Source organism: Aethalodelphis obliquidens, unplaced genomic scaffold (genome assembly GCF_003676395.1).
Source record: "Aethalodelphis obliquidens isolate GAN/ISIS:26980383/991018 unplaced genomic scaffold, ASM367639v1 scaffold52, whole genome shotgun sequence".
Classification (NCBI taxonomy): domain Eukaryota; kingdom Metazoa; phylum Chordata; class Mammalia; order Artiodactyla; family Delphinidae; genus Aethalodelphis; species Aethalodelphis obliquidens.
In genome coordinates, this window is record NW_020837996.1 from 15,163,434 (window position 1) to 15,175,485 (window position 12,052).

General features: G+C 42.4%; 1 protein-coding gene across 1 annotated transcript in view; it reads right to left on the reverse strand.

Annotated features, from left to right (window-relative positions):
• Positions 1-12,052, reverse strand: part of ADRA1B (adrenoceptor alpha 1B) — a 617,540-nt gene that overhangs the window by 585,217 nt on the left and 20,271 nt on the right. The window contains exon 4 of the mRNA XM_027084407.1: positions 4,176-4,535. The gene's annotated coding sequence lies outside the window, so the exon portion shown is untranslated. The remainder of the gene's footprint in view (positions 1-4,175; positions 4,536-12,052) is intronic.

Here is a 12,052-nt window from a genome sequence, read left to right on the forward strand (position 1 = left end):
GGGAAACTTACAATCTTAAGACCCTTATATTAAGAAAGAAGAAAGGTCTGTCATACAGAGTGAAGTAAGTCAGAAAGAAAAAGACAAATACAGTATGCTAACACATATATATGGAATTTAAGGGAAAACAAAATGTCATGAAGTACCTAGGGGTAAGACAGGAATAAAGACACAGACCTACTGGAGAACGGACTTGAGGATATGGGGAGGGGGAAGGGTGAGCTGTGACAGGTCGAGAGAGAGGCATGGACATATATACACTAACAAACATAAGGTAGATAGCTAGTGGGAAGCAGCCGCATGGCACAGGGATATCGGCTCGGTGCTTTGTGACCGCTTGGAGGGGTGGGATAGGGAGGGTGGGAGGGAGGGAGACGCAAGAGGGCAAGAGATATGGGAACATATGTATATGTATAACTGATTCACATTGTTATAAAGCAGAAATTAACACACCATTGTAAAGCAATTATACCCCAATAAAGATGTTTAAAAAAAAAGAAAGACTGAAAAAAGTCAATGATCTATGCTTCCATCTCAAGAAGTTAGACATGAAATAACAAATTAAACCCAAAGAAAGTGTGGGAGGAAAAAAAATGGTAAGAGTAGAAAGTAAATGAATAAAAAACTTATCCCTAGTGAGACAAATTGAGATCAAAGAGAAGACAAAAATAATCAATATCAGAAATGAAAAGGGCATCACTCTAGATATTTTAGACATTAAAAAGATCATAAGGGACAATATATTGAAACGTATTTCTAAATTCCAAATTTTTGAATAATCAAATTCCTAAAAAAATATAAATTATCAGAACTGACACAAGAAGAAAGAGAAAATTAAAATAATATTATAACCATAAAATAAATTAATTACATAATTTAAAACCTTCCCAAAAGAAAACTGTAGGCCCAGATAGCATTACTGATGAGTTTTACCAAACATATAAAGAAATCATGTCAGACTTTACAATAAATAAAATGGAACCCTCATCAACTGGTTTTGAGGCCACCATAGCCTTGACACTAAAAACTGAGGAGGGTATTCTGAGGAAGGAAAATTACAGACTAATCTTACCCATGAACACTGATACATCAAAGCCAGCAATATGTAAAGAACAATGTATCACAATCAAGTAGAGTTTATTCCAGGAATGTAAAGTTGAGTTGACATTTGTAAACCTATACATGTAATTTACCATATTAAAAGAGTAAGCAGAAAAATCATGATTATCTCAAGAAAGAAGGGAAAAATGTTGAGTACTTTGAAGAGGAGAAAAATGTTCATTCATCATATTTTTCATATGGGTAATGTCGCCTATTTCATTTCTAATTTTATTTATTTGAGTCCTCATTGTTTTTCTTGGTAAATCTAGCTAACAGTTTTATCTATTTTATCTTTTCAAAAACACAGCTCTTAGTTTCATTTATCTTTTCTATTGTCTTTTTAGTCTCTCACTTATTTCCACTCAGATCTTTGTTATGTCATTCCTTCTGCAAACTTTGGGCTTAGTTTGCTCTTCTTTTTCTAGTTTCTTAAGGTGTAAAGTAAGATTATTTCTTTGAGATCTTTCTTTTTACTTAATGTAGGTGTCTATCACTATATACCTCCATCTTAGAGCTTTAGCAAAAGCAACAAAAGAAGAAATAGATAAATTGAACTTTATCAAAATTTAAAACTTTTGTGCCTTGAAGGACACCATCAAGAAAGTAAAAAGACATTCCCTGGTGGCGCAGTGGTTAAGAACCCGCCTGCTAATGTAGGGGACACAGGTTCGAGCCCTGGTCCGGGAAGATCCCACATGCCGCAGAGCAACTAAGCCCGTGTGCCACAACTACTGAGCCTGTGCTCTAGAGCCCGCAAGCCACAACTACTGAAGTCTGTGCGCCTAGAGCCCATGCTCTGCAACAAGAGAAGCCCCCGCTCGTCGCAACTAGAGAAAGCCCGTGTGTAGCAACAAAGACCCAAAGCAGCCAAAAATAAAATATAAATAAATAAGAAAGTAAAAAGACAACCCACAGAATGAGAAAAATATTCACAGATCACATACCTGATAAGGAATTAGTACCTAGAATACATAAAGAACACATATATCTACATAATAGAAAGACAAATAACCCAATTAACAAATGGGCAAAGGATCTGAATAGACATTTCTACAAGAAAGGTATTAAATGGCCAATAAACACATGAAAAGACACTCCATATCATTAGTCATGGGGAAATCCAAATCAAAACCACAATGAGATAACACATCACACCCACTAAAGATGGCCAGAATCAAAAAGTTGGGTAGGGCTTCCCTGGTGGCTCAGTGGTTGAGAGTCCGCCTGCCGATGCAGGGGACGTGGGTTCGTGCCCCGGTCCGGGAAGATCCCACATGCCGCGGAGCGGCTGGGCCCGTGAGCCATGGCCGCTGAGCCTGAGTGTCCGGAGCCTGTGCTCCGCAATGGGAGAGGCCACAACAGTGAGAGGCCGCGTACCACACAAAAAAAAAAAAAAAAAAAAGTCAGGTGAACAACAAGTGTTGGTAAGACTGTAGAGAAATTGGAACCCTCATACACGGCTGACGGGGATGTAAAAGGGTATAGCCACTTTGGAAAACAGTCTGGCAGTTCCTCAAATGATCAAGCATCGAGTTACCATATGACCCAGCAATTGTAACCCTAGGTAACAACCCCAAGAGATATTAAAACATATGTCCACACAGAAACATGCATACAAATGTCATAGCAGAATTATTCAAAGCAGCAAAAAGGTGGAAACAACCCAAATATCCATCAACAGACAAATGGATAAACCAAATGTGATGCAATCATACAATGGAATATTATTTGTGCATAAGAAGGAATGAAGCACTGACATATGCTATATATGGATGAAGCTTGTAAACAAAAGAAGAAAAGAAGCTAGTCACAAAAGACCACATATTATATGTTTCCATTTGTATGAAATGTCCAGAATTGAAACCTATAGAAACAGAAAGTAGATGAGTGGTTGCATAGGGAAGCAACCAGGTTATTAGGACCATAACAGCTAAAGAATATGGGGTTCATCTCAAGTTGATGAAAAGGTTCTAAACTTGACTATGGAGATGGTTGCACATATGTGAATGTACTAAAAATCATTTAATTATACACTTTAAATGGGAGAATTGTATGGTATGCGAATTACAGTTCAATAGAGCTATGTCTTATAAAAGGAGAAAACGTTAGATTTCAAGGACTGAGTACAAAAAGGAATGTAAGGTATCTCATTAATTAATTTTTTTTTTGGCTGCGTCGGATCTTCGTTGCTGTGCACAGGCTTTCTCTAGTTGCGGCAAGAGGGGGCTACTCTTCGTTGCAGTGCACGGGCTTCTCATTGTGGTGGTTCCTCTTGTAGAGCACGGGCTCTAGGCGTGTGGGTTTCAGTAGTTGTGGCACACGGGCTCAGTAGTCGTGGCTCACGGGCTTAGTTACTCTGCGGCACGTGGGATCTTCCCAGACCAGGGCTCGACCCCGTGTCCCCTGCATTGGCAAGTGGATTCTTAACCACTGTGCCACCAGGGAAGTCCCTCATTAATTAGTTTTAACATTGATTATATTTTGAGACGATAATGTTCCAAGTTGATAAAATATATTATTAAAATTAATTTCACTTGTTTCTTTTCACTTTTTTTAAACATGACTACTTGAAAATTCAAAATGACATATGTGACCCACATTATATTTCTATTGGATGGTGCTGTTTTAGAGATCTTACTTAAAAGACAAACTCTCTGAGCCTCAATTTCCTCATTCTTTATGAAGCAGTTATAATAGTACTGACCTCACAGGGCTGTGGCAGGGATTAAATGAGATAATGGTTTTAGAGAATTTAGCATGTGAACCTTAGCTCTTATTTTAAATGCTGGGTCTTTTTATCAAGGAAGCCCCTGGGTATTACCGCATACAGCCATCATATCAAAAACCTCTAGCAGAAACTTTGAATTTATTTTACTATCGTAAACTTATTTTTAGAACTAAAAGGGATCTTAGAAACTACCGCATCCAAGAATTGCCAATTGTCATCTTGCAGATTTATTGTTTAGACCACACCATGGTTTTTAGAAATTGGATCTGAATATCTTTATTGTGAGACTGTGCTCTCCACTTGGCCACAGGCCCAACCACTCCCAATTCCCTCGGCAGAGCCTTACGTTTGGGTCACCTCTTTGGTGCTGAAGGCATCTGAGTTTGGACTTCATCTTCAACTGGTCCAAGCCCCTCACTTATCTGCTGAAGAAACGGCAGCCCATGGAGGAGGACACTCAGCGGGTAGGTGCAGAACCAGGACTATAATTCAGTCTGCAGAGAGCCAGGCCAGCATCTCCTCCATACACACCAACGTGTGGAAGATCCTGACTGAGGGGGCAGGAACACAAGATGTCCAGCTGTTGTTAGAACATGCAACCCTTGGAGGCCCTGGTGGGACTGTGAGTTGTTCTTTAGTTTACCACTGGAGCAAATCAATCATTACTGTAGGCTATGATAACTTTACTGGAAACCAGTGGGTCATTCTGGTGGGAAGAGAGAGAAGATGGTACCTGGAAATCAATACTTCCAAATAGTCTGGTCTAAGATGCCCCAAATCCAGCCCTCAGTAAATCTGCCAACTAGCCCTCCCTGCACCATTATTTCCTTCCTCACATTTGTTTAGCAAATCAACAAAACTTAACAAAGCTCAATCATTTGATTCCCAGAGTAAACCCACTGAGAAAAAGGTGACCTGGAATAATTATTTCCATTTTATTTTTGAGGAGACTGGACCAACAAGAGGTCAGAAATTGTAGCATGAAGCAAGGACCCAAAGATTTCCCAAAGTTCACTCCATGCATATTTTGTTTTTACCATATCCAAATGCCACCTGCACTATTCCATTTTGTGGGTTTTTTTTTTTAAATGGGCACTTACTAATTTTCTTAAGTCAATTGATACTGAGAAGAAATTTTACTTCATTACCTGAAATAGAAAACCATCACTTGCCAAAAATAGATTAATAAATACAATGTAAAATTCTAATCAGAAACCGTTGCCTGGAGAGTTTTTAAAAGTCCCAATGCCCAGGCCGTACCCCCGGACCTACTAAAACAGAATTCCGGTGGAGGGAGGAGGAGAAGACCAGGCAAAAGTAATTTTTTTTTTTTTTTTTTGGCGGTACGCGGGCCTCTCACTGTTGTGGCCTCTCCCATTGCGGAGCACAGCCTCCGGACACTCAGGCTCAGCGGCCGTGGCTCACGGGCCCAGCCGCTCCGCGGCATGTGGGATCTTCCCGGACCGGGACACGAACCCATGTTCCCTGCATCGGCAGGCGTACTCTCAACCACTGCGCCACCAGGGAAGCCCCCAAAAGTAATTTTTAAAGCTCTTTTCAAGAAATAGCAGTGTGAGCCAAGGATGAGACCCTCTAGAATTGATACTTCTGCCTTCTAAAACCTCTGCACCTGAGGCCCACTCTCTGTTAAAGAGATCAACAAGTGGTGGAGAGGCATTAAGGACACATCTAGCCCCAAACTGAGACCTCCTCCTCGATGCCTTCAGAAAAACTATGAAATGGAAAAACGTTCTCATTTGTGATTTGTAACTGTTTAATGGGTTGTTCCCTTACAGTCTAAAATTACCTCACATAGCACTTGCCCTTTGGAAAACACGGGACTGGTGGTCTGGTTTCTATTTCTGTGCACGTTCCACTCCCACTTCCCAGCCAAAGACTCCATCAAGGTAATTCTGGAGAACCCCTACTCACCTCTGTGTGTTCTCCAGGAGGGACTCCAAATGACTGCACTTACATCACACTTTCAGGCCCATCTTTCTATTTCAAAATGAATCCGTCCAGCAGTTCACATTAGAAAATCTTAAGGCAAAACCACATCTCTGTCTTCTTTCATTTCCTCCCAAGAAGCCCCTCATTTTCACCCAGGAATATCTGGCCCTGGAGATGGCTTAAGTCAGCGGTGCCCTTTTGGATCTTAAACGGAAGTATCAGCAGGAGAGATGGTGCAGAAAGTCACAAGACTTGCAGAGGGGCTTCTGCTATTCAGTTTCTTTTTCTCCCTTCATCTCTGAGCACACACAAGCACCCAATGACAGCCTGTCCTGATCAAGGGATGAGTCTAGAATGAAAGCTGGACTTTTGAGTGGAGACTCCTGATCTCCAAGACGTTTCCTCTTCTGGCCTAGGCAGCACCCCTAGAACTGGGTACCTGGCTGCACAGACTCAGGTTTGCAGAGCTGCCCCCAGAGGACAGCATGGCCTCAAGAGCAGGCAGCTTCGTTCACAGACAGAAAATTGAACAAAGCTCTGATCTCCTCACTGCCTAAATTTAAAACTCAAATGCTGACACACTACCACCAGCTGAAACCTTCTCTCCCGTTTCCCTTAGAGCCTATGATCCAGCCTCCAGGTCTCCTCCCTGATTCTCTATCCCAAAGCTGCAAAGCTCCTGCTATGTCCGTAAGTCTAAAATGTCCTTCTGCTCCATCCCCACCTGGCCAAAGCCCACCCACCCTCAAGGCTGATTGCAAATGTCACCTCCTCCATGAAGCCTGAGATGACTTCTCCAGCCAAATAATAATAATAATAGAATTAATAATAATAATATTAATAGCTAGCGTTTATCAAGCGCTTGCTATTGGCAGGCACTAAGCTAAGAGCTCACATGTTTGATCTTGACCAAATCATACACTAGACAGTATCTCATTATCCCTGCCCTGCCATTTTCTATCTCTGTGACATCTGTCAAGTTACTTTTTCTCTCTATGCCTCATTTTCCTCAGACATCAGTGGGGATTATAATGTATCTTCCTCATAAGGTTGTTGTAACAATAAAATAAATTAATGCACATAAAGCATGACACATGGTTTTTACTCAGTAAGTAGCATTAGTTCTTGTAAGAACATTACAAGAAGTAAATAATAATGCATTAGTATTATCCGCATTTTACAGGTGAGGAAACAAAGGCACAGAGAGTTTAGGGTAAACAGCCCACGTTCAGTGAAGAGCAAGAATTTTACTTCTCTGTCTGGTCCTAAATTGGGCTTTGCTCATAGTGCTCAACTGTTCTTGTCAATTATTTGCATACCTGTCTGCCGTCATCTTTCCAGCTTCATTGTTTCACTTTTCCTCCTGTGGACACTAAACTCCAGGGTAGAACAAATGGGTGTCTCCTGGACACTGGGCCCCTGCATTTTCCTAGCGCATTTTCCTAGCCCTCCCCGACTGACCCTCTTCTCCTGTAACAGTACAGCCTCTCCTTCAAATCTACTGTGACTCCTCCTCCTTCATGTAATCTTGCCTTCAACCTCCCAAGTGGGCGTGGTCTCTCCACCCCTTCGTTCCCCTAGCGGTTCTTTTGGACTGTGAGCCTTCTCTCATCCTGTCCTGTTTAATAGACATCTGAGCCCTTGGCTTATTTCCACCGCTAAACTGTAAACTCCTTATGAAAAGGGATTAGGGACTTCCCTGGTGGTGCAGTGGTTAAGACTCCGTGATCCCAATGCAGGGGGCTGGCCAGGGTTTGATCCCTGGTCACGGAACTAGATCTCACGTGCATGCCACAACTAAGAGTTCACATGCCACAACTAAGGAGCCAGTTAGCCGCAACTAAGGAGCTCACCTGCCGCAACTAAGGCCCAGCACAACCAAATAAATAAATTTTTTTTTAAAAGAAAAAGAAAAGGGATTTACTTTCAACCAAACAATACACTAGGAATTCAATAAAAGTTTGATGGATGAAGGAATGGCTGAATAAATAAATAAATAAATGCACTTGTTTTCATGTTTCCTTGGAGAGGATCCCTAGCTTCCTGGATGTGTTTGGTACCTGCACTGCATAGAAAACACTTTTGTCCTGAGCATTTTGAAGAGGAGATAATTGTTCATTCATCGTATTTTTCATGTGGACCAAGGAGATATCAAGAGAAGTTGTATTCACTATGATTCCTAGTGTAGAATTCTGAGCTGTATTATACCTCGGCAAGTTTTATGCACCCTTTCCAGAGGTTACAATCAGTCAGTACAGTCAAATTCCACCCGTACACATGTTTGTTGTACTGATTACAATATTGCTTTTAAAACTGAATTGAGGTATAGCCACTTTGGAAGACAGTTTGACAGTTTCTCATAAAACTAAACATACTCTTGGGCTTCCCTGGTGGCGCAGTGGTTGAGAATCTGCCTGCCAATGCAGGGGACGTGGGTTCGAGCCCTGGTCTGGGAAGATCCCACATGCCGCGGAGCAACTAGGCCCGTGAGCCACAAGTACTGAGCCTGCGCGTCTGGAGCCTGTGCTCCGCAACAAGAGAGGCCACGATAGTGAGCGGCCCGCGCACCGTGATGAAGAGTGGCACCCGCTCGCCGCAACTGGAGAAAGCCCTCGCACAGAAACAAAGACCCAATGCAGCCAAAAATAAAATATAAATTAATTAATTATTTTTTTTTAAAAAAAAAGAGTAGCTCCTGCTCTCCACAACTAGAGGAAGCCTGCACGCAGCAGCAAAGACCCAACGCAGCCAAAAATAAAATATAAATAAACATACTCTTACTATACAAGCCAGCAATCATGCTCCTTGGTATCTACCCAAAGGAGTTGAAAACTTATGTCCACACAAAAACCTGCACATGGTTTTTATAAAGTTTATAGCAGTTTTATTCATAGTTGCCAAAGATGTCTTTCAGTAGGTTAATAGATAAACTATGGTATATCCAGACAATGGAATATTATTCAGCACTAAAAAGCAATGAACCAGCAAATCATGAAAAGACACAAAGGAACTTTAAATGCATATTTACAAAGTGAAAGAAGCCAGCCTGAAAAGGCTACATACTGTATGATTTCAACTACATAACATTCTGGTAAAAGCAAAATTATGAAGACAGTAAAAAGATCAGTGGCTGCCAGGAGTTGAGGAGGGGAGGGATGAATAGGTAGAGTGCAGAGGATTTTTAGGACAGTGAAAACACTCCACATGATACCACAATGATGGATACATGTCATTACAGATTTGTCTAAACCGACAGAACGTACAATGCCAAGAGTGAACTCTAATGTAAATTATGGGCTCTGAATGATAATGACATGTCAACGTAGGTTCATCAGTTTTAAGAAAGGTACCACTCTGATGGGGAAGCTGATAATGGGGGAAGCTGTGCATGTGTGGGGGGCAGGGGGTTTATGTGAAATCTCTGTACCTTCCCCTCAATTTTGCTGTAAACCTTAAACTGATATTAAAAATGAAGTCTAAATTTTGAAAAATTGAATTTGAATGCATTTAGATGGGACATGACTGCCCTAGTATTCTGATGTCTCCAGGACCATCCAGAACCATATACACGGCATCCTTCACTTGTTTACCGGTTTTTTTTTTGGTTTTTTTTTTTTTTGCGGTACGCGGGCCTCTCACTGTTGTGGCCTCTCCCGTTGCGGAGCACAGGCTCCGGATGCACAGGCTCAGCGGCCATGGCTCACAGGCCCAGCTGCTCCGTGGCATGTGGGATCTTCCCGGACCGGGGCACGAACCCGTGTCCCCTGCATCGGCAGGCGGACTCTCAACCACTGCACCACCAGGGAAGCCCTGTTTACCTTTTCTACCTGGCTCCTAAAAGCCCTAGATTTTGTCATCCTGCAAGTTTAGGCTAATAAGGGGTCTTTACTTCAAGCCTTAACTCCAAAAAGTTCCAATAGAACAATGAGATCATCTCAACAAAGACAGAATACAATATTCAGGACTTCCCTGGTGGTCCAATGGTTAAGAATCGGTCCTGCAATGCAGGGGATGCCGGTTCGATCCCTGGTCTGGGAAATAAGATCCCACATGCCGCAGAGCAACTAAGCCTGCGCACTAAAACTACTGAGCCTGCGCACTCTGGAGCCCATGTGCCACAACTAGAGAGAAGCCCACACACCACAATGAAGAGCCCACGCACCGCAACGAATGATCTCGCATGGGGCAACTAAGACCCGACTCAGACAAAAAATAAATAAATATTTTAATATAAATAAATACAATATTCAAGTGGATATTGAAGAAAATGAGATATGAGCATCTGGAACTGTAATCAAGGACTATCTTGGTGTGTTCGTTAGTTTTATGACCAAGTACCCTGAGAGCTCTTGCAACTTTCAGAAGTGCCTGAGTATTCACTGGGAAATATTTTTATAAGTTATTAATCAACAGCACCAATTCTGTGCTCAACATTGTTCTAAAGATTGAAGGACTTACAAGAGAAAGAGAAAATAGGCTTCTTGACTCAAAGAACCTTATAATCTATTTATCTAGTCCTGGATGACAAGAGTCTCAAAAAAAAAACAAAGAAAAAAAAACAAGTACTGAATGTCTGTTGTAAGCCAGGTCCTGTTCATAGAGCATATGAATCCTCTTTGTTCAGTATCTCCTCCAATCTTCACAACAGCCCTTTGTGGTAGGTACTAGAAAAACCATCCACATTGTAACATGAGGAAAGTACAGCACAGAAAGATCGCGTACCCTTCCCAACGCCATATAAACAATAAATGGTAGTCGGTGTTTAAGCATCTGGGCTCTTAGAGACCATTACGTTTAACTATGCCCTATATTCCACCTCAAAAGGTAGCACGAGCTTACTTTAAATGTAATATGTAGTGAGGAAAGGTGGCTCCAGTCCAGGTCATCCATGTTCAAAGGGATATATTGCTATTTTCCATCCCCACTCCCAGCCTCCAATAAAGCCATGCTTTTTTAATTTTGTTAACTGACCACTGGAACCACTCTCCACGTGGCAAACCGTGACAAGTCAGCGGATCCAGGAGGTAACCCAGATGACTACACCTTGCAAAGAGAACTTGGACCCTTCAATATGCCAACAAGTGCAAAATTTCCAAGGCTAGGAATTTCCCCCAGGGAAGTATCTCTCTCTCTCTCTGATCATCTACCAGATAGAAGGAGATGGCCTAAGCCAACCTAAGAGCGCTTCTTCATTCAGAGTGGATTTTCTCATGCCTAAAGTGTTGACCAATGAGGACACATTTCACCTCTGAGTGATACTGTGGATTCTCCAGCTGATTTCCTGGGTCCAGCCATCACAAGGATGATATAAGGTTATCTCCATGCAAACTGGTTTCATCAGTGTCTCAACCAGCCTGGAAAATTTGCATAAATGATGTCATGCAGAAAGAGAAAGTTAAACTGCCTTAAAGTCAACTGGTTCTACTGGCTACTGTTCATTCATTGAAACAACACGGTGCTTATACTGCATCAAGGTTCTGGAGCATTCCAAACACAGGTCTGCTCATCTGCTCACTAATCCTCACACTTTCTCTCAGTCACCAAGAATGGCATCCATCTAAAGAAACAGATGAGGGCTTCCCTGGTGGCGCAGTGGTTGAGAGTCCGCCTGCCGATGCAGGGGGCGCGGGCTCGTGCCCCGGTGGGAGGATCCCGCATGCCGCGGAGCGGCTGGGCCCGTGAGCCATGGCCGCTGAGCCTGCGCGTCCAGAGCCTGTGCTCCGCAACTGAAGAGGCCGCAGCAGTGGGAGGCCCGCGTACCGGAAAAAAAAAAAAAAAAAAAGAAACAGATGAGAGCAACCAAAGGAATGTGTTGGTAGAGCTAGGTGTTGAATTCCTTTTCTGCATGTTCTATAATCATCTTCTGGCCGGATGTTCCTGATTACGAGGGGCAACGCCCCAAGGCTTAGCCAGTTTAACTGCGGGTTCTGACAACAACCAACCCTTCAGAATCCTGGCATTCATTGCTTCATCAGGGGCTCCCAAATCTCTATTGCACATTGCATACTCATTTCCTCTGTTCAACAGCACATGCTTTCATGCTGTTTCTGAAGATCTGTACTCATTTCTCACCTTTCCCCTCCTCTCCTCTATCCAAAGCAGCCAGGCTGGCTTAGCACTCTGGGGCCACCCCTATTGATTTATGCGCAAATAGGACACAATTTCCAGAAAGGTGGTGATTTTCCTTCCTGGAATTCTCACACATAATGTTACTATGTGCTCAAATATGGATTTGAGAAAGGATTTAGTGGCAAAGGAATATCTTCGTTCCAT